General features: G+C 47.5%; 1 long non-coding RNA gene across 1 annotated transcript; it reads right to left on the bottom strand.

Moving 5' to 3' along the window:
- Window positions 1–5,551: 5,551 nt before the first annotated feature.
- LOC142476731 (uncharacterized) lies at window positions 5,552–23,549 on the bottom strand. Its single transcript, XR_012791940.1, has 3 exons — window positions 23,162–23,549; window positions 20,775–21,185; window positions 5,552–5,599 (listed from the first exon to the last, which is right to left on the bottom strand). It is a non-coding gene; the product is annotated as an uncharacterized LOC142476731 (long non-coding RNA).
- Window positions 23,550–24,304: the final 755 nt, after the last annotated feature.

Genomic DNA, 24,304 nt, shown 5'->3' with positions numbered 1-24,304 from the left:
AATACATCCGTTTCACATAAAAGTGTGTGCGCTTCTCCTTCCGCCTAACTGGCACGTCGTCCTTACGGGCGCCACTCCCTGTAACTCCACGCTGCCCTCCAGTGGCAAAAGAAATAAGATACATTTACTATACTCGTCTGGCAGCTGCTCTTGTATAAGGTGGGTAACTCTGTATTAGGGGTCTTGGTAGACTATATTTTATACTTATGTCGGATAGATGAGGAATTAATATTCCTAATGGGTTATTGTGAGAGGCCTTAGATCTTATCCTATATGCACGCAGCCCTCGCCTCTCTAACCTTGAACACATACTTCAATCTGATTTTTTGAGACTTGAAACTGGATTTCCCAAAACAAACTGATTTTAAACACTGACAAGACTGTAACAATGGTATTTGGGACCAGAGCTAAATTGCTAAAGCTACCAATGACAGAGCTTCAGATAAAAAACAGCTCTAAAACCATCCTAGCCCCTGTTACTTGTTTGAAATATCTGGGCATTTAACTCCCATTTAACATTTGGGTTGCACATTGATACCCTGACATCCAAATCCTATGCCAAACTAGGTCTACTTTAAAGGAACAAATCCTCCCTAAGGCCCTCATGCAGTAAGCAGCGATAAGCCACTTATCACCAGCTTATCACCAAAAAAGCCACACTGATACACACACACACAGATACAGACACACAGATACACACACACACCGATACACACACACACACCGATACACACACACACACATACCGATACACACACACACACACAGATACACACACACAGATACACACACACAGATACACACACACAGATACACACACACAGATACACACACACAGATACACACACACACACACACACACACACACACTGATACACACTGATACACACAGATACACACAGATACACACACACACACACACACACACACACAGATACACACACACACACACACACACTGATACACACACACACACACACACACACACTGATACACACACACACAGATACACAGATACACACACACACACACACACACACACACAGATACACACAGATACACACACACACACACACACACACACACAGATACACACACACACACACACACACTGATACACACACACACACACACACACACACTGATACACACACACAGATACACAAACACACAGAGATACACATACACACACACAAATACACACACACACACACACACACAGATACACCCAGACTCCCCCTGCACCGCCAGCGACCACGTAGCAACCACTGCCCGCCCCCGAGCCCATCTCCCACACCAAGGGGACGGGGGGAAGTGAGCGCCGGGGGGCAAAGCTGTGAGCGACGGGGGACAAAGCTGTGAGCGACGGGGGGGCAAAGGTTGGAGCGCTTGGGGGCAAAGCTGTGAGCACCGGGGGGACAAAGCTGTGAGTGCCAGGGGGGCAAAGGTGGGAGCGCCGGGGGGGCAAAGCTGTGAGCGCCGGGGGGGGAAAAGGTGGGAGCGCCGGGGGGCAAAGGTGGGAGTGCCGATGGGGCAAAGGTGGGAGCGCCGATGGGGCAATGGTGGGAGCGCCAGGGGGGCAAAGGTGGGAGCGCCAGGGGGGCAAAGGTGGGAGCGCCGATGGGGCAATGGTGGGAGCGCCGGGGGGGCAATGGTGGGAGCGCCGGGGGGGCAAAGGTACAAGGTGGTACAAAGGTAGGCGCACCCCCGCTACCACCTCCTATTACCCCCCCTGGCTGGGACCCGGGACAGAAAGGGGACACTCACCGCGAACAGAGGAGCCGGGAGCGGGAAGACACGTGTGCTCTGCACAAAGCGGAAGTCCCGCCCCCGGCTTCCTCTGACCTGCCTGCAACCAATCCCCTGCGGGCCGGCCGGCATTGTAAGTCCGGCCCCCGGCATCATTATTCATCCAATCCCATGCGGGACGGCCGGCATTCTAAGTCCCGCCCCCGGCATTCTCCTTCATTCAGTCTCCCCGGCAGCATTCACACACACACACACATAGAAAATACTTACCGGCCGCCGCATTCTCCTCACCGCCGCTGCCCCGCAATACCGGGACCAGGGACAAAAACCGGGACATAACTGGGACGGAGCTAAAATCGGGACAGGGCAGAAAAAAACGGGACTGTCCCGGCAAAACCGGGACGAATGGTCACCCTACTTACAGACTATTCACTTGAGTGGACCATAAAGAGTCTTATAGAGGGAACTCTAAGGTGTCTTAAGATGCATTAAGATATATTATGTATGTAAATATTTATTTATATAGCGCTTTATAAGAGAGGCAATACAGTACAGAGAATTATAGTACAATAAGTGCAACAAACAAAATCAGACAATAGGAAAGGAAATCCCTGGCCTGGAGAGCTTACAGTCTTAATGCTAGATCCATGGAACTCTGTTGTGTTTACGCTAATAACAGAACATTCCTGAAATTGGTACCTGACCCTGTGTGGTAGGCAGAGACACAGGGGCAGTGCCTGCCAATATCATAAAGAGCAGTGCACTTCCTATTTAGTAGAAGTGTGTGTCAGAGTTAAGAGTTCAGTCCAGAGTTAGGGTCTGCTGAGTCTGTCACCTGGCTGGCCCAGGGTGACAGAGAGAGCCTATATCAATTGGCCGTTGGAGAATCGGAGCCATCAGCCTCTGAGTAGAGCTGATGCAACCTTAGTTAGGGAGGTGGACCAATTCCTCTCACCCTGTTTAGGGGGCGAGGGAAGAGCTAGCCCCACCCTGGGTGCCCTTGACCTGGGGTGGTGGCAGGGACACAGAGACCATCCTGAGGGAGAGCAGTCCTGTGTGGAGGAAGACACCCTGTGCCTGATTGACAGTCTTGTTGCTGCTATTCTGCTGCTGTGAATAAAGAGCTGCGGCTGCTTTTAAAGATATACAGTGTGAGACTGGAATCTCTCATCCCCGAGGGGGGGAGGGGGGACTCTCTGGAAGGATTCCACCCGTATTCCTGGGGCTCAGAGATGGAGGCGCTGCACCATTACATACATAGTTACATAGTTACATAGTTACATAGTAGATGAGGTTGAAAAAAGACGTACGTCCATCAAGTTCAACCTATGCTAAATTCAGACAACAGATACTTTATTCTATATCTATACTTACTTATTGATCCAGAGGAAGGCAAACAAAAAACCCCATTAAGGGGAAAAATGAATTCCTTCCTGACTCCAAGAATTGGCAATCGGATTAATCCCTGGATCAACATCCTTCCCATATATACTTATTTGGTATATCCCTGTATACCTTTCCCATCTAAAAAGATGTCCAACCTTTTTTTGAACAAATCTATTGTATCTGCCATCACAGTCTCCATGGGTAATGAATTCCACATTTTAACTGCCCTTACTGTAAAGAACCCTTTCCTTTGTTGCTGGTGAAATTTCCTTTCCTCCAACCTTAAGGGATGGCCCCGAGTCCTTTGTTCTGCCCGTGGGATGAATAGTTCTTTTGAAAGCTCCTTGTATTGTCCCTGAATATATTTGTATATAGTTATCATATCCCCTCTTAGACGCCTCTTTTCTAATGTAAATAAATCCAATATAGCTAGCCTCTCCTCATAAGTTAGAATGTCCATCCCCTTTATTAATTTGGTGGCTCTTCTCTGCACTCTCTCTAGTTCCATAATGTCTTTTCTTAGGATTGGTGCCCAAAATTGTACTCCATATTCAAGGTGTGGTCTTACTAATGCTTTGTAAAGGGGCATAATTATGTCTACTTCCCTTCCATCCATTGCCCGTTTGATGCAAGATAAGATCTTGTTTGCCTTTGCAGCTACTGCATGATATTGGGCACTATTGCTAAGCCTGCTGTCTACAAGCACTCCTAAATCCTTCTCCATCAAGGATTCCCCCAAATATATCTCCATTTAATTTGTAAGTCGCCTTTTTATTCTTGCATCCCAAATGCATAACCTTACATTTATCTGTATTAAACCTCATTTGCCATTTACCTGCCCACGTTTCCAGTCTCTCCAAGTCCTTCTGAAGAGAAATTTCATCCTGCTCTGATGAGACGGAGGCATTCACCCCAGAAACCTGATCCTGTCACCCCCCATACCATCGCGGGAGACTCAGGCCCCCCTGTTGCCAGCAGGTATGCACCACACTCAGACACGTAGCCAGACCCTAGTACAGAGGAGGGGGGCCCAATCTGCGATTGGCCCAGGGAAGGGGGGCTACATTGGGAATCGATGTTATTTTTCTTCATATTAATGGGTATCCTCAAAGCTAATGATATGCCGAAATGACGTTCATTAGCAAAACTACAATTGTTTCTTCACTTTTTCTGCTTGATGAATAGGGTGACCAGATTTCGAAAATGAAAAACCGGGACACCTTAAAAAATAATTTATTAAACAAATTACATCACGTGACACCCCCGTTGCCATGACAACAAGACACTCTGATGCCCCTGCAGTGTTAGTGTGTATAGAGGTGGGGGCTTTGCTTGGGCCCTTCAACTCTTACAGCCAGGGCATTATTGGCCAGGAATGCCCAGTTCGGAGAGGATTACTACTTCAAAATGTATTTGATCCGTAACAACATCAAAAAACTCTAATACCAATAACTAACAACCACAGACAATGATAATCTAAACCATCAAATATAATGTCTACGGCCCTTGTTCAAGCATTTTTGCGGTACTTACCAGATAAATCAGTGCCTGCAATCCACGACTGTATCCGCCTCTCCGAGCGTCTGAAAGCAATCCAGCGTTCCTGGTGTGTGGCTGAAGAGGTGAGGGACTCCCTCCTCTCAAACGGAAAAGAAGAGCAAAAAATAGAGTTGGAACATACCTATCATACAGGGATGAGAGAGAGAGACAGAGAATGAGAGAGAGACAGAGAATGAGAGAGAGACAGAGAATGAGAGAGAGACAGAGAATGAGAGAGAGACAGAGAATGAGAGAGAGACAGAGAGAGAGAGAGAGAGAGACAGAGAGAGAGAGAGAGAGAGACAGAGAGAGAGAGAGAGACACAGAGAGAGAGAGACAGAGAGAGGGACACAGGGAGAGAGACAGAGAATGAGAGAGAGACAGAGAATGAGAGAGAGACAGAGAATGAGAGAGAGACAGAGAATGAGAGAGAGACAGAGAATGAGAGAGAGACAGAGAGAGGGACATAGGGAGAGAGAGACACAGAGAGAGAGAGAGACAGACACAGAGAGAGAGAGAGAGACAAAAGTAATGTACTGTATAACCATTATACCGTACCCCCTAGTATTCGTGTAATCATTGTCCCACACCCCCTATTACTCACGCTTTGGCAATACTGAAATGTTCTTTTGACATGCCAATCAAGCTGATTTGATTTGAGAGACACAGAGACACACATGGGCCTATTTAGTAAACGTCGATAAGGCTGCGTCTATAGTATTTCAGACGGAGGGAAGGCACACACGCTGCAATACACTTGCTGAAGCCTGAGCTTTTTTATGGCTTTGCAGGGTATGCAGCGGGTGCGATTGGGGGCGTGGCAATAAATATTTGGAGGCGTGGCAATAACGTTCCGGCGCGGACGTCACTTCCCTACCTCACATCCCGATCCACCGGCATTTTTTCAGATGCAGCATCTGAAGCACTGTGCAGACAAGAAGAAAAATGCACACAATGCGCACCAGAGATTAAAATATAGTAAATTATTTATTAATAAAACAAGAAATAACCCCTCTCACCTCCCTGCCCAATGTCTTCTCAATTTTGGGGACCTTTAAACAAATTTCTGGGTTCAAAATTAATCAGGCCAAATCGGAAGCCCTCAATATAAATTTACCAAAACCAGTAGAAAAACTAATTGGACTCAATTTTAATTTTAAATGGCAACCCTCTATGATTAAGTATTTAGGGGTATATATCACAAAAGAATATAAGGCTTTATATAAAGCAAATTATCCCAGGTTGTTTCGGACTCTCCGTGAGGATCTCCGGAGATGGGCGGAGTGCAGTATCTCGTGGATAGGCCGTATTCATAGTGTAAGGATGAATCTCCTGCCACGAGTGCTGTACCTTTTCCAGGCCCTCCCGATCCCCCTGATAAAAGAAGACATCCTCTCGCTTCAGTCCTTAATAACAAAGTTTATCTGGAATAAGAAAAACCCACGAATTAACAAAGCGATCTTAAGGAGGCCGACCTTGAGAGGAGGGTTGGGGGTGCCATGCTTGTTCGCCTACTACAAAGCAGCCCAACTGTGCCAGATTGTGCAGTGGCACACAGACCCGAATCTTCGGAGGTGGGTAGCGCTAGAAAAAACATGTTGCACACCAATAGATATTAGGAATCTAATTTGGTTGCCCAAAAAAAGCCGGGCCGTCATGCGGACTCCTCTGCAGACCATGGTCAACTCCTTGAAAGTCTGGGACGCGGTAAAGATCAAGTGCCACCTCACATCCCTGAACTCTCTGATGACTCCCATTTGGGGGAACCCAAACTTTGCTCCAGGTATGGATAGCTCGATTTTCTCAAAATGGATTCAAGCTGGGTATCTCCGCCTAAAAGATCTGGAGGGCAGGCAACGTGTAAAAACATTTGATCACATTAAAGAGGAGAACAATTTACCAAACACTGAATTCTTTAGATACCTCCAGATCAGGGCCTTCTACAATGAAGCCCCAATTCGGCCCCGGAGAACGAATTTTGAGCAGCTCTGTTCAAGAGATACGGACACAAGGGGACTAACATCTAGAATGTACAGGGAAGTAGTCTGCCCAAAGACGGACGACCAACCCAAACTGGCCTACATGAGACAGTGGGAAGCAGATTTGGGGGAGACATTAGAAGACGAAGACTGGGATAAGATCCTGCAGATGGCGGCCAAAAGCTCCATCTGCACCACATTAAAGGAGAACGCATATAAAGTCCTGATGAGGTGGTATTACACGCCCGCTAAATTATCTAAATTTGTCAAAGGCTACTCTCCGCTCTGCCCCAAGCAGTGCGGGGAGAGAGCGGACTTATTCCATATGATGTGGTCTTGTACGAAGGTAAACCCGCTTTGGGAGGAGATTAAAGATTGGCTTCAGAGACTACTAGAAGTGGACATCCCCTTAGACCCGTGGCTGTTCCTGTTGGGCAGACGAGTCAAGGGGCTATCTAACGCCACACATAAATTGATCGCACATCTGGCTACAGCCACCAGGTGCGAGATCGCAGCAGTATGGAAACAACCAGAGATTCCGATTATCCCCAAGATTAGAAATAGAATTTGGTTTGTATGCCGGATGGAACAGTTGACGAGTTTGGTCAACGACACCGGCTCAAATTTTCTAAAAGTCTGGGAGCCCTGGCTGGCACAGACAGACATCCCGGGAATAGATATCACCACAATCCTGCAATAATAGGTGGTAAATGCGTTCTCCGGTAATGAAAGGGATCCATGACAACATAGCGACAGAGAATCCGGAGGAGGAGCAGGACCCAGGGTAGATTAGGACCCTAGTGTAGGAGGCAGCCAAAGAGGTAACAGCAGGTGAGCGTGGGCCAAGGTTCTCGGAGAAAGTGGTTACTCTAAAATACATGCACGGCGCCCGAACGGCTGAGGATAGGCGGAACACCCCTTCGAGCCCTCTAACCCCCCCCTCCCTTCCCCCCCCCCTCCCTTCTACATAGTCAGTATGTCTTGTCCCCCGGTTCGTCTTGTAAGTCCAGTAAGTCAAGCTTTTGGTTCTTTATATAAAAAGAAAGTACTAAATGTGGTGTTTCACTGTAGACAATGGATGGTGTTACCATGTCAGATGTATTTCACCCAATAAAATCAAAGTTATAAAAAAAAAAAAAACAAGAAATAACCGAGGGGGATCCAACCCCACCTCAGTACTTTCTTCTCGTTGCTATTGCCACACTATACGTCCTGACGCCGGAAGGGAAGTTGGTACGCGACCAAGACGAGACACCGGATTTACAGTGGAACCACAACATACCACAGATTGCTGGAGGACCACACTGCGAGGGGCGCAGCCTACAGAGTTTCCCGGTCATCGTCCAAAGTCTGGAGCTGCGGATTGACCACCGGATTACCACGGAGCCCGAGCTTGTCTCACACAATGCTTTTACCAAACGGGCGTTTGTGAGTTTGCTATTTTTATCTTGTCCAGGAAATGAAATTGTTAAACCGAATTTACACATGGAGCGGGCGCTTTCTCTTCTTTTTTTTGTTTAGATATCTATCGAGGAGGTGGTTGTTTCCCTGAAGAGAGCTGCCAGGGCTCCAGAGGACGCCCGAATTGGATCCTTTTATGATTGAGTTATAACATAGCTATTAGAGCTAGATTTCTGGACTTTTATTGTGTTTAGGCAGAGTGTTTATTATTATTTTATTACAGCTACTTTTTAGTAATTGCACTGTTATTAATTCTGACCACTAATTCTCACTGCCATTATAATCTCTCTCTAGCCACAACCAAATTGCTATATCAGCTATATTATTTATTGGTTATACCAGGGGAGCACAAACTTTTGCAGCTCGCCCCCCTGCCTTCCCTCTGCTGGTGCTCGCGCCCCCCCCTTACCTTGATGCGGCGTCACGTGACCTGCAGCGGCATTTGACGAGGGTGACGTCACATGACCCCGCGGCGTAATTTAACATACTTTGCTATACGTATGCACACACAGCTGTCTCTTACACATACAAATACTGTTTTTCCATCCCTATACACCAATAGGGACCACAAAGTATCCACACACACTTTTAGTTGTGCTACAAACTCTCACATTTCCACACCCACCCACACCATTTATATCCACTCCCACTCCACACACACCTTTTGTAAAGCACTGTATATACTGTGGGCTCTCCATTCATTTTCATTCACACTGATACACATACACACTCTTTCATCACTTGCTTTCAGGAACCTTTTGACACCTCTAGGCATAAAACACATCCACACCGGGGGAAGGACCAGCACAGATAACATTCCAAGAGACATTGTTTTTAAGTATACCTTTTGCTTGCTTCATTCATTGTAACATCGCCGGAAGAAGAGATCAGTGTATCTCGAAAGCTCGCACAAATAAAAGCATTTCGTTAGCCACAGAACGGTATCATCTATTTAATTTTTGATTTTATATATATATATATATATATATATATATCAAAACAAAACAGAAATGGTAAAGGAGCGCCTAATGCAACAACCTGCCTAACTGTGAATAAGTAGCCAACTGCGTTGATACAACCTATGGGGTGGCTAAGGTGGAATAATATAATTAAAAAACCCTACTGTATGTAATTCTATGATAAAATGTGTAATAACTTTAATACAAAGTGTACATGACAAAATAGTTAAAAATGCTTCTGGAAAAAAAATTATGTGTTGTAATACAAAAAATATCTTGAATGAAATATAAATATAAAATATAAAAAATATGAAAAAATGAAAATAAAAACTTTTTCCAAAAAACTTTTAAAACCTTAAAAGTCACAGAGTCCTGTTCCAAATGAATGCATCCAGGTATAGGCAGCCCGTTTATAAGGGATCACAACTCCCTAGGAATACCTATGAAAGAAAAAAGAAAAGAAAACAGGCGCACACCTAGTGCATTAAAGTTTACCAATAATTTTATGGAACATTTAAAACCAGACAAATGCCCACTCACAAGTAAAGCGTTATTTGAAAGCAGTTATGAGATTGGCCCTCATAAGCCAGTGGTGCCGTTCGAGCCTGTAATGGTGTCCTCTCGTGCGCGGTCTCCTTCTACCGGAAGTGACGCTCACCCGGTCTGGTGTCCCGCACAAAACGGAAGTCCCTCCAGGAAACCGAGGCCTCTCCTGACTGCCTCTAGCTGCTGCTAGATCAAGCCAAACGATGTGTCCACTGAACTGCTTTACCGAGCCTCCCACAAGCTGCGTTCCTCTCAGTCTGCTCTATATATTATATATATATATGTGTGGGGGAATGCTAGGCTGGGGGCTGGTTTGGTGTACTATGGCCGTTTCATAGACGACCTGATTTTCATCTGGGACGGTGAACAGGAGGCATTGAGTGAGATGCTAACAGCATTTAATGACAATCAGATGGATTTGAGGTTCACTTTTGACATAAATAAATACAATATTAATTTTTTGGATTTAGAACTAATGGTGAACAATAAGAACGAAATTGTAACAAAAACATTTTTCAAAAAAGTGTCCACAAATGCATACCTACATTATAAGAGCAACCACTACCACAAATGGTTGGAGAACGTCCCCAGGGGCCAATTTCTCAGAATCAGGAGGAATTGTTCTCTTGATTCGGACTACTTGGCCCAGGGGGACGCTCTTGTAAAAAAGTTTGTGGACAAAGGTTACAATCACCATAAGGTCCTAGAAACTTTTAAACAAGTTGGTAAACTGGATAGACAAGAACTTTTAGACCAGTCAAAAGGCAATATAATTACAAAAATAAAAAATAAAAATAGGCAGACAAGGGACAAGAATGAGATCATTGTCCCTCAATTTATTACACAATTCAATTGTTCTTCACAAAAAATTAAAAATATATTAAACAAACACTGGGGAATTTTGCTTAATGATCCGATCATAGGCAAAAATCTACCACCCAAAATACCGGTGATATTTCAGAAGGCCAGAAATATAAAATCAATCGTGGCACCCAGTAGACTGAGAAAATTCAGAAATGCTGTACAAACAAATAAGAACGTTAAAAATGGTAATTTCCTGTGCAATCGCTCAAGATGCCTTACATGCAAACACTTAAAAAAGACTGAGAGTGTCATATCCCACTCAAATGGATCTGTACATCAAATAAAAGGCCATATCAACTGTCTGTCCACTCACATTGTATACGCTATTACATGCCCCTGTGGGCTTCAGTATATTGGTAGAACCAAAAGGGCCCTATGTATACGATTCCTGGAACATCGACGTAATATAATTCATGGGTTAAAAACACATAGTTTATCCAGACATTACGAATTGAAGCACAATAAAGATCCGTCCTCATTAGTAATCATGGGGGTTGAGGCTATAAATTCTACACTTCTGAGTGGAGACAGGCACAAACTGCTCAATCTGAGAGAAACATACTGGATCTACGAATTAAATACATTGAGTCCAGAAGGCCTAAATGATTGTATTGATGTCAGCACAGTCATCTAATCTGACCTCTGTCTATTTTTTTGGGACGGATTTTTCTCCTGTTTTTTCTTTGCCTTTTTCTTTGCCTTTTTTCTTTTTGCTCCTTGTTACTGTAGGATAGGTACCATTACAAGTCTGGTGACCACGGAGGTCTGGGTTGAACATGGTCACATGTTCCCTTCGTGATCGCCTGACATAGGTGATTATTAATATAAATTCACCCATTATGGTGTTAAGAATTTATGATAGCACATAAACATTTAGTTAAGGGTTTATATTATTGATAGCACATACATATACATATAACACAGTGCCATACTAAGACACATTTATTAATATTTGTTATTTCACGTATCACATACACATAGATTTCTATTTTTTCACCATCACATTTTTCCCCCCTCTCCCCCCTCTATTCCCCCCCCCCCCTTCCCTCCCCCCCCCCCAACCCCCCTATCGAGGAGTGTTGGGAGTAAGCTGAACCATGCAATCTTACTGGGCTGACGATTCAAGTGACCTAGGATACATGCCCGGTCTAAACTTCCTATTATATTTCTTAACTCCATATTATATTCTTTATGGAGTTCAATGCTGCTCTTTTCCACGCTGGTTCTATTTTATAGTCCAAATTGGATTTATATACATAAACACAAAGATACTTTAACCTCCAGCTTATGGGACACTGACTAACACTCATTTAATATCACAAATGGTTCTGCAATATTAAGAGTAAAACCACTCATAAGGGATTATGGTTTCAATCTTTATCCATGATAATACTAAGTAAAATATAAATAATGTACCAAGATAAAAATCAATTGGTATATAAGAGACTATTATGCTCTTTTTTGTTCATTAATTGATCTACCCTCTTTAAGCCACTTTTATATTGTATTGAATAAATATCTAACTCTTCTGTTCATTGGGGCATTTAGGATATCTTGAGATGTACCCTTATAGTATGTTTAACTAAAACAAATAAGGACATTGATTATGAAATAATTTTTGTTTTATAAGAATAATAATATTAATTTTTTGTTTAACATAAAATGTATAACTGTTGCTAAATATCATTTATATTGAGGTGTTGGCAACTACAGTATATTCTCTTGATATCTCTAGATACACCCTTGTAGTCCGTATAATTACAACAAAAAAACATAGACAAGGACATCAACTATATATTTGTTTTAATAATTTTATAGTATAACTGGTATTCATCAGTATTGTATATATATTTCTTTGTGCTGGCAAGTATTTAGTGATGTGGATGCAATATTAGGTGTTCACATGTGTATTCAATCGTTTCCACGTACAATTTAAATTGCCAACACATTGTTTTTTGCCTTTTTACTAATTAAGCTAATTGGATTTGGGAGGTATATAATATGAGACACCACACACCCAGAGTTCATCCCCTGAAGAAGTCTGTAAATCAGATGAAACGCGTAGGGAAGGTGTGCAGTGGACTTTGCAACCAGTGGACTTTGCAACGCTTGCCATTGAACTGCTGAGTATCTGTACCGGTCCGGTAATTAGAACTGTTCCCGTGACGTCACCCGCTGGTCCGCGACTTCAACCGTCCCCGGTGGGAACTAAAGATCAACTGTTTGGTGTATACCAGGGGAGAGACCATCGTGGAGTGCCTGATACGTCAGTTCCTGCAGGCAGTGAACAACGGAGGCAGCAATCTGTTCCAGTGGAGTCACGGAGGGACTACAGCAGCAAAGCAGCGTTTCCTGGTCCTAGGAGCATGAGTATTACTCATACAATGCTTTTAATTGTTTTATGTTTGTGAGTTCATTTTTATTGAGATTTTTGGGAATTAAATATATCTATTTTGCACAGTAATGCACTAGGATTTGGCGCCTTTTTTTTTTCTTATATTTTTCTATGCAGGTGGAGAGGGAGGTCGTTGTGCCCTTTTAAGAAGCTGCCTGTTGGTCCTAATAGTGCCACTGTCACTCCCCAATTATTGGACTTATTTGTTGGACTCTAGAGGACTATCTGCATTGAGCAGATTAAGGCAAAGTTCACAGCACCACACACAAAAAAAGAATTTTTTTTGTATAATTGTATGTTTTTAGCTTTTTTTTTATATTGGACATTCACAGTGCATTTTTGGTATATTAATTAATTTCATTATTTAGGATATATTGCATTGGTATATCATTATATTAATTCATTAATATTATGTTGATGTATTTATGATTTATTACCGGTTTAATTGATTTTATATATCCTATACTTCTGGCGTTCCACACACGAGCGCAGACCCCTATTGTGTATATATATATATATATATATATATATATATATATATCAGGTCAGCCGGTCAGCCAGAAGAGCAGATCAGCCGGTCAGCCAGAAGAGCAGGTCAGCCGGTCAGCCAGAAGAGCAGGTCAGCCGGTAGAGCAGGTCAGCCGGTCAGCTCTGAGATCAGCATTACTTATATCCCCTAAACGTTGTCCCCTGCATGTAATGCTGCAGAACAGCCTACACTGCATATACTGTACATGAGATACTTAACCCTTTCTTTTCGCTCGACTCTAATCTGAATGATTTGCTAATTGGTTTGTAATTAGAGAGATATTTGTAGCAGAATCCCATGTATGTTCTTTTTACCTTTTTAGATACCGTTTTGTGTAATAAAAGATATGACAGATCTTGCACTCGTGTTTTGGCAGAAGTGTATATGTGACCCTATAAATCTCCCTCACACCCGGGCTTGGCAGCGTGACACTAGTGCAGCGTCCTGGGGAAGAATCACTGAGCTGTTAGCAATAGATACAACGGATAGAAAAGACACTACACATAGGTTGGATTAAAGAGAGTATTTTATTGAAATAATTAATCTCTTTGCTGGTAGGGGCCTGCAGCACATTGCAGAGCGATATAGTAACACGCAGAGCAATGCATTGCAGGCCCCTCCGGCAGCAAAGGGGTGAAGACCAATGCAGGGTGTATAACGATCTCACTGATAATTCATGCACAAAGGGCAGTTTGTTGCTGTGATCCAGAGGAAGACGAAACATAACCCCTGCTGTGCAATGGGGGGAAAAATTCCTTCCTGACCCCATTAAATGGCGATCGGGTGGTCCCTGGATCACTGCGCAGTGATATCAGATGGAGCAGCACAGATCAGCGTTGTTATACACAGGGGCACACTCCGTATATAGAGATGCGGGTGATGGGGCCCTTGTGCCCCTGTGTATAACTCACCTACTCCCCCATCCCCCTGCATATCTATGCCATTCACCCCTTTTCCTCCCGCATACCTCGCAGGGCCGGCCGGCCATTAGGCGGTCGCCTAGCGCGCAGAGCTACCAGGGGCGCATTAATAATCATTATTATTTTTTTTCTTTTTATTTCTAATTCATTTATCTATTTTTTTAAATTATTTTTATTTCTTTTATCCAGTATTTTGGCGCCCTTTTATTTTTATTTTGCGTCGCGCTGGGGTGCGGTCGCCCCCCCTGCAGCCCCGATAGCTACGCCACTGTTTATTTTATTATTTTATTTATCTTATTATTTTTTATACAACTGGGGCACAAATTTTAAGTTTCGCCTCGGGCGCATGAAACCCGTGCTCCGGCCCTGCTCCTTGTTCTCTCCCACCCTCTCACGCCCAATATCCCTATCTCCCTCTAATACCTGCCCCTCCTGCAGCCTTCCTGATCTTATCTGCCTCTCCTGCGGTCAAACCAGCTTCTCAGGGCCCCTAGAATACCCCTGTATCTATGCCCTGGCTCCTCTGCTACCTGCTCCTGGCTTCTTCTCCGCCTAAAAAAGGTGAAGCAGCAGATCTGTCCGCACCTCTCGTATTCTCCTACCTGCTCCCGGGGTCTTCTCCTCCGCCTAAAAAAGGTGAAGCAGCAGATCCGGCCACACCTGTCGTATGCTCCTTGGTCATCGTACACCACGTCTGCGTCGTCGGCCGCCTTGTAGCCCACCTCATTTTTCCACTTGACGCCCACTATGTCGTATGCCTCGTCGTCCGCCTCGTAGCCCGCCTCGTCGTCTGGTGGCACAAAGGGCACCACCTTCGTGCGTGTCCTGATCTGCAGAAGACATGAAGTGTTTGTAACCAGGGACAGTGATACTCTGTATCACAAGAGCTCCTGTGCCACTTATACCCCCTCCGCAATACCATGTTATATCGCCCTCCACAGGGCAAATACCCGTTATACCCACCTCCCCATACCCAGTACCCAGTTATACAACCCTCCCAAGGCCAGTACCTTGTTATACGCCCCTCCCCAGGCCCAGTACTCGTTATACCCACCTCACCAGGCCCAGTACCCGTTATACCTACCTCACCAGGCCCAGTACCCATTATATACCCCTCCCCAGAAGGTCAAGTTTCTATTTATCAAAAATACATTGAGTAACCTCTGGTTTCCGAGCATGTCCTGGGGGAGTTATCACAGAGACACAGAAACGTCGCTGAGTTTGGGTGAGTAACTCCCTTAACCTCTCAGCAGTTGAATTCCCCCTTGGCGCTAACACGTTAAAAACAAGCGTTGCTATTTCTCTGCATGAAGTTGCAGGTAATTGGAAGAGTTACACAGTGACGGCTATTTCATCACTCACCTTCTTCCCCCGAAACGGTCTTTTCGGTATTGTTCTCGGTCTTATTTCCAGCTTCACATCGGGTATCCATATCCATTCTTCGCCTCTGATCTGTATGCAGGACAATGCTTTAAAGCTGCAGTTCAGTCAATATCCTGCATGTGTGTTTTTTTTAATAAATCAGTTCTGTAGTAAGAAAAAATACTTTTAGCATTTTCTGTTTTAAAAAACAACAACTTTGAAAGACCAATTTTCTTGTATTCTATTTTAACAGCCATTTGCTAAGGCACTGCCCCTTCATGTCCTGTCACAAGCCCTGGCACACCCCTTTGTCAGCCCTGCCCTCCCTCTAGCACATATCAGTGCAGGAGTGCTCGTGAATATTCATGAGCATCCACTGAGTGACAGAAGCAGAAGAAAAACAGATCCCTTCACTAATTATGTCACCAAATTTCACCTATCAATACATGGAGAACGAATTGACCTGCAGCTATACAGTTCTTTAGGTAATTAGAGATTGCCCACATGAAACTATTGAAGTAAAAAAATAAATAAAATTAAAAAAAAGACTGAACTGCAGCTTTAAACGTTTTATTGGCGTATTCTTGTTTGACTCGTTCTATACAGACATTTTCTATATATTCATTGTGGGATTTGATAACATCTGTAAGATCTCTCAGAATATCACATTCTGTACGTTTGTGCTGAAGATTTTTCCATTCTCAATTTACTTAATATTAGTTTTTGGCTTCAATTATTTATATCAAGTCCAAAATACCTTTATACAGAATGCTGTTCCCTTTAGCCCACAAATGCTGTTTCATTAAAGCCCAGGGGTGGCACTTTATGCATTCTCAAACTTTTAGGCAACATCCCTAATTTCCAAAAGTGGGATAAAATCTGTGCATATTTAAATGGTTAATTTTTCCATTGTGACAAAATATAAATTATCTCACTCAGACTCCTAAATCCCTCCCCAAATATATCCGTTTCACATAACAGTGTGTGCGCTTCTCCTTCCGCCTAACTGGCACGTCGTCCTTACGGGCACCACTCCTTGCAACTCCACGCTGCCCTCCAGTGGCAAAAGAAATAAGATACATTTACTATACTCGTCTGGCAGCTGCTCGCGTCTAAGGTGGGTAACTCTGTATTAGGGGTCTTGGTAGACTATATTTTATACTTATGTCGGATAGCGATTTAGTAAGCCCAGAGAAGCTGGCGATTAGAGCAAAAAGAAATCGTTTTTTTTTTTTGCCGGAAGATAAATAAATAAATTAAATCGGCAGACGCGCGGTGATAAGCCACTTTTCGGCACTGATCGCCAGTTTTTCAAACACGCTCAATTCTATAAGCCCTGATCAGCTTATTGCGGCTGATCGCCACTTTAAAATTGCTGTTTCTTCTCCAAATTGTCCAGCCACAAAAGTTGGCAAGAAGGTGGGGTGAAGCTGCAATGAAAATAAAATGCATGTGTCCCAGAGCTGATATCCATTAATATCAGCAACAGAGACCCCCGGCATGAATCCCATGCATAAAAAATGCATTTACAGGCAACTTCATTACCGCCAAGGCAATGAAGGGGTTATACACCCGTGCCAGGCTTATTGCGGGTAGCGGGGTAGGGGAAGGTGGTATTTGGCCCTGGGTGGGTGTTTAGGCCTTGCCAGGGGTTTGCGGGATGACTTAACCTCTTCTTTAACTTAGCGGTTAATTACCGCTAAGGTAATGAAGGGGTTAACCCCTCCCGCTACCCCCCCACCCGGTAGGCCTAAACACCCATCCTTGGGGCCAATACCCCGTTCACCCACCCCCGCTACCCACAATAAACAAAAATACACATAACAGCCCCACTGGCCACCTCCTAGGCCGTGTCATATCTATTCTTATTGAGAACGGAGGGGGGCAGTGCTGAGGGAAGGGGAGGCCCGGGATTACTGGAGGAGAGAAGGGAGGGGGGCAGTGCTGAGGGAAGGGGAGGCCCGGCATTACTGGAGGAGAGAAGGGAGGGGGGCAGTGCTGAGGGAAGGGGAGGCCCGGCATTACTGGAGGAGAGAAGAGAGGGGGGCAGTGCTGAGGGAAGGGGAGGCCCGGCATTACTGGAGGAAGAAGGGAGGGGGGCAGTGCTGAGGGAAGGGGAGGCCCGGCATTACTGGAGGAGAGAAGGGAGGGGGCAGTGCTGAGGGAAGGGGAGGCCCGGCATTACTGGAGGAGAGAAGGGAGGGGGCAGTGCTGAGGGAAGGGGAGGCCCGGCATTACTGGAGGAGAGAAGGGAGGGGGCAGTGCTGAGGGAAGGGGAGGCCCGGGATTACTGGAGGAGAGAAGGGAGGGGGGCAGTGCTGAGGGAAGGGGAGGCCCGGCATTACTGGAGGAGAGAAGGGAGGGGGGCAGTGCTGAGGGAAGGGGAGGCCCGGCATTACTGGAGGAGAGAAGAGAGGGGGGCAGTGCTGAGGGAATGTGAGGCCCGGCGTTACTGGAGGAGAGAAGGGAGGGGGGCAGTGCTGAGGGAAGGGGAGGCCCGGCATTACTGGAGGAGAGAAGGGAGGGGGGCAATGCAGAGGGAAGGGGAGACACGGCATTACTGGAGGAGAGAAGGGAGGGGGGCAGTGCTGAGGGAAGGGGAGGCCCGGCATTACTGGAGGAGAGAAGGGAGGGGGGCAGTGCTGAGGGAAGGGGAGGCCCGGCATTACTGGAGGAGAGAAGGGAGGGGGGCAGTGCTGAGGGAAGGGGAGGCCCGGCATTACTGGAGGAGAGAAGAGAGGGGGGCAGTGCTGAGGGAAGGGGAGGCCCGGCATTACTGGAGGAAGAAGGGAGGGGGGCAGTGCTGAGGGAAGGGGAGGCCCGGCATTACTGGAGGAGAGAAGGGAGGGGGCAGTGCTGAGGGAAGGGGAGGCCCGGCATTACTGGAGGAGAGAAGGGAGGGGGCAGTGCTGAGGGAAGGGGAGGCCCGGCATTACTGGAGGAGAGAAGGGAGGGGGCAGTGCTGAGGGAAGGGGAGGCCCGGGATTACTGGAGGAGAGAAGGGAGGGGGGCAGTGCTGAGGGAAGGGGAGGCCCGGCATTACTGGAGGAGAGAAGGGAGGGGGGCAGTGCTGAGGGAAGGGGAGGCCCGGCATTACTGGAGGAGAGAAGAGAGGGGGGCAGTGCTGAGGGAATGTGAGGCCCGGCGTTACTGGAGGAGAGAAGGGAGGGGGGCAGTGCTGAGGGAAGGGGAGGCCCGGCATTACTGGAGGAGAGAAGGGAGGGGGGCAATGCAGAGGGAAGGGGAGACACGGCATTACTGGAGGAGAGAAGGGAGGGGGGAAGTGCTGAGGGAAGGGGAGGCCCGGCATTACTGGAGGAGAGAAGGGAGGGGGCAGTGCTGAGGGAAGGGGAGGCCCGGCATTACTGGAGGAGAGAAGGGAGGGGGGCAGTGCTGAGGGAAGGGGAGGCCCGGCATTACTGGAGGAGAGAAGGGAGGGGGGCAGTGCTGAGGGAAGGGGAGGCCCGGCATTACTGGGGGAGAGAAGGGAGGGGGGCAGTGCTGAGGGAAGGGGAGGCCCGGCATTACTGGAGGAGAGAAGGGAGGGGGGCAGTGCTGAGGGAAGGGGAGGCCCGGCATTACTGGAGGAGAGAAGGGAGGGGGGCAGTGCGAAGGGAAGGGGAGGCCCGGCTTGCACCCTACACTGGCGACACACTTTATTAGAGCTCGGCTAGTCCCACGAATTCGGGTATACCCGGGTGTATTGAGGTTTGTGACTGTTTTCTGCCCGAGTGCATTGGGTTATTTTCCAGGCAGGGATTGAAGCATTTTATTCCCGCTGGCTGCAATACTGCACAGTAAATATATATATATACTGCATTACAATTCATGAATTTATGCCATCTGGTAGACACGCGAAGCATTGCAGCCTATTAAATCCTAATCATTATTATTTAACAGATCAGCCGCCCGTCAGCCAGGCATGAACCCAGGCTGGGAAGGCAAACGCAACGGGGCTTGTCAGAGGTGAGGAGCGGCGCATTCCAGGAATCTGCCAGGTACATACTGGGTATTTGCTCGAATAAAGTGTGTCGGTGCAGTACACTTGCTCCATGTATGAAGAGGCGGGCCAAAAAACAAATCTTGGCAGAGTGACAGCACGGGCAGCCAATCAGGAGAGGGGTAGTTTTTTTTGTTTAAACCATTCTTGCAGGCTTGCTTCCCGGGGGCCGGACCAAATGATTTTCGCGGGCCGGACGTTCCCCACCCCTGCTTTATAGGAACAAATCATCCCTAAGGCCCTCATGCAGTAAGCAGCGATAAGCCACTTATCACCAGCTTATCGACAAAAAAGCCACACTGATACACACACACACACACACACACACAGATACAGACACACTGATACAGCGATACAGCGATTCAGTAAGCCCAGAGAAGCTGGCGATAAGAGCAAAAATTACCGTTTTTTTTGCCGAAAAAGAAATAAATAAATAAAAATTACAAATCGGCAGACGCGCGGTGATAAGCCACTTTTCGGCACTGATCGCCAGTTTTTCAAACACGCTCAATTCTTTAAGCCCTGATCAGCTTATTGCGGCTGATCACCACTTTAAAATTGCTGTTTCTTCTCCAAATTGTCCAGCCACAAAAGTTGGCAAGAAGGTGGGGTGAAGCTGCGATGAAAATAAAATGCATGTGTCCCAGAGCTGATACCCATTAATATCAGCACCAGAGACCCCCGGCATGAATCCGATGCATAAAAAATGCATTTACAGGCAACTTCATTACCGCCAAGGCAATGAAGGGGTTATATACCCGTGCCAGCCTTATTGCGGGTAGCGGGGGTGGGTGAAGGTGGTATTTGGCCCTGGGTGGGTGTTTAGGCCTTGCGGGGGGTTGCGGGATGACTTAACCTCTTCTTTACCTTAGCGGTTAATACCGCTAAGGTAATGAAGGGGTTAACCCCTCCCGCTACCCCCCCCACCCGGTAGGCCTAAACACCCATCCTTGGGGCCAATACCCCGTTCACCCACCCCCACTACCCACAATAAACAAAAATACACATAACAGCCCAACTGGCCACCTCCTAGGTCCCTAATAAACCATTACAGTATTCATAAAACTATTATTTTTTTTACACACAGGATTAATACCGCAGTCCAGCAGGGGTCCCCGGTGGTCCAGATGGGTGTCCGCAGGTTCCACAGTTCATCCTGGGGGTGCCCACCGGTGTCTTGGGGGACTTCGGGTTGTCCCCGCTAGGCTCCGTGGGCCTCCAGGTGGTCCCCACGGGTGTCCGTGGGCACCAATGGCGTCCACGCGGTTGTCTGGGAGCTTTCAGGTGGTTCCCACAGGTGTCTAGGGGCCCTCGTGTGGTTCCCACGGGAGTCTGGGGGGCCCTCGGGGGCCCTGTGGGTGCCTGGGGCCCCCACAGCTGTGGGGCCACCAGTTCTTCCCCGCAGGTGTCCTTCGTGGGTCCTCAGGTGGTCCCTGTGGGAGTCTGGGGGTCCTTGGGTTGTCCCCGTGGGTCCCCGCTGGCCTGCTGTACCAATCCTGTATTTAAAAAAACAAAAACATGGCCTACATTTACATCAATACAGCTCCCCCCACCCCACCAAACACATACAGTACAGTAATGGGCAAAATAACTATTATCCAGACACGTGCTCATCTCTCCATCTTTACTATACAGACTTGCACAGACGATAGTTGCGAGCTGTGACTCCCAGACAGGCAGAAAGCTGCAGTGATACCCAGGGGGAGGGGGAGAGACCTCTGATTGCTTCCTCCTCTCCTGCAGCATCTCCCCCAGTGTATCATCCCATACAGGAGTCACAGCATGGGGTGGGGGGGAGGGTCCCATCCTATATGGCAGAGGAAGGATAGCAGTGCCTGTCCTACCCCTCCTTGTCACATGGGATTAGGGCTATGTTATTCAGCGAGGGGATGTATGTTTGTATTAGTAGGGACAGGCAAGGCCGGAGCCAGATGGGGTTCTCCTGCCTCTGTCCTCCCTGTCTCCTGACCCTTCCTGTAGCCGGACATACAGAATATGGATAACAGAAGGGGAAATAAAACTAAGAGGAGCCGGCAGGAGAAGGCCGTGTCATATCTATTCTTATTAAATAGTATTCTTCCCGAGCTGCACTCAGACCTCTCTCCCACACACCCACAGGACAGCCCACTAAAGAGACACAGCCCCGCCCCCTATGATGTCAGCAGGACCTCCTCTCTGTCTAGGCCTGCACAGGGCCAGGGGCCCGCCTCTATCACAGAGGCGGGGCTTGGTGAGGGGAAAAAACCCATGGTCACTACTGGCGCCTGCCCTTACCAGGGCTTACTCCAGTAGTAGAAGGATAAGTCGCCCGTTCTGCTTACAGGGGGCTACATACAAATAACAGATAATGGGAATAAGTGCTTCAGACAAAAAGTTACATTTCGGAAGCGTCCCTGCTCCAAAGAGCTTACACTCTAATTGTTAGGAAGAACGTACAGAGACAGTAGGAGGGCGTTGTGGTAAGTGCGTCTGCAGGGGGCCGAGCTTCATGTATCGTGTGTATAGTATTAGCCACGCGGCTACTCATATGCTTCTTTCAGCCGGTGTGCCTTAAGGTGGCTCTTAAAGGTCATCCCAGAGTGTGGGGCAACCAGTGAGAAAGGGTTAAGGCGGGAGAGGGCTTTAGGTACAAAGGGGGTACAACGCAAGAGTCGGGATGGTGCATAGGAAGAAATTAGGGCTGGGATGTGAGGAGGGGCAGAGGGGGGTAAAGCTGTAAAAGTGAGGAGGAGGAGAATTGGGTGTGAGATGCGGGGTGTGACAGGAAGCCAGGAGAGGGGTTTCAGGAGGGGAGACGCTGAGACAGATTTAGGAAAGAGTGCAGGGGCGCGGTTTGGGGACTGACAGGGATAGCCGGGTTTGTCTGAAGCTCCCTAAGATATACATTTGACTGAGTAATACTAGCCCAAATTCGGACAAGATAATAAATAATTATTATTTGCCAGGAATCCCAGAAGCAGACTTGCTTGTGTAACGGGTATTCCCCCATACAATGGCATATAATGTGTGTGTGCGGGGAGCGCAGTGTTACCAGGTGTTGTGCTTTACCTGTTAGGCTCACAGGGGCCTAAGTCTCCGCCACGGGGAGCCTGGGGCACGTATGATAGTAATATGAGCAACCTCGTACTTGGTGCAGCGCCTCCACCTGCGACGGCTCCCACCCGAGGGGGAGTGATCCTCGCAGGACAATATATATATATATATATATCACACAACAGCATATATATTACAACCAATAACTTTACTTGTGAGCATAGAACGAACTTGCATATAATAACAGGTGTCCCTCTCTAGAGGCGACACTACTACGGCGTCTCGCAGGACGCAACCTCCTCCCACCAGGTGATCCCACCCCGTGATATCCAGTGACCCCACACAATATGTCCCTTTAAATGATATGGATGTGTGTGTGACTGCGCAGCCACTAGTCCCGTGTGAGTACTCTGTTGGTGCACTTGTTGTTACTGGTTACCTGCCGAGCGCTCCCGTGCTCGGGCCTGCAATGGCTTCACAAAGGATCAGACGAACTCCCACACGACATCCAGGATCCACCCGCGTGGTGATCCGTCAGGGGCGATCCTACCCTGAAGATAGTCCAGCTCTCTTTAATGGCGGAGACTTGAGCCCAAGTCTCTCCGCAGGAAACGCAGCGTCCGCTGTGTCCCTAACTATCAAACAGCTAATGGGGCAGGGTCCCTAACCTAGGGCCTGTCCCTATAGCACTCAGCTACTGGTGACTCAGGGCTATCTGGGGCCTGGGGGGCTGCTGGCCTAGTGCAGGGAGTCACTGACTCCCGCACCCTACCTCCTTCCCTTAGCTGCTCCGGTCACCAACTGTCACCAACTGCCAGCCCGCGAAATGTATCAATCTCCCTGCAGGGACATGCTGCCGCCCTATTGGCTCCCTTGGGACATGTGACTCTGTCCCTGTGCACCCTGGGGGCTGAATGCCCTGTGAGTACCCGAAGGGGCTCTGAGCCCTGACAGGGGACCTGGCTACACTTGCGATCGCGGGCTATTCCTTTGCCCCCCCTGGTGCTCCCTTTGTCCCTCCCTGGTGCTCCTGGAGCTCCCTTTGCCCCCCCTGGTGCTCCCTTTGCCCCACCTGGCACTCCCTTTGCCGCCCCCCTGGCTTTCCACTTGCCCCCCTGGCTCTCCCTTTGCCCCCATGGTGTTCCCTTTGCCCTCCTTGCCCCCCTGACGCTCCCTTTGCCCCCCTGGCTCTCCCTTTGCCCCCCTGGCTCTCCCTTTGCCCCCCTGGCTCTCCCTTTGCCCCCCTGGCTCTCCCTTTGCCCTCCTTGCCCCCCTGGTGCTCCCTTTGCCCCCCTAGTGCTTCCTTTGCCCCCCACCCCCCTGCACTCCCTTTGCCCCCGGTCCCCTTGGTGCGGGAGATAGGTGCATGGGGAGGTGGGGAGCCGCCTGCTCGGATCGTCGGCCTTTCCTCTCTCTCCCGCCCCCCCTCCAGTCACTCACATCCGTCACAACAAAGAAGAAAAAAGTTAGAAGTTATGATTGGGTTTCTCAATTTCCCTACTTTTAGATTTTTATGGGGCAGCTACATTCCTCCCTGAGTCACTGGGGTTTTTATATGATTGTTCAAGAGAAGTTTAAAGGA

The sequence above is a fragment of the Ascaphus truei genome, unplaced genomic scaffold, assembly GCF_040206685.1.
Source record: "Ascaphus truei isolate aAscTru1 unplaced genomic scaffold, aAscTru1.hap1 HAP1_SCAFFOLD_1669, whole genome shotgun sequence".
Taxonomy (NCBI): Eukaryota; Metazoa; Chordata; class Amphibia; order Anura; family Ascaphidae; genus Ascaphus; species Ascaphus truei.
This window is presented reverse-complemented; position numbering and strand designations above follow the sequence as displayed.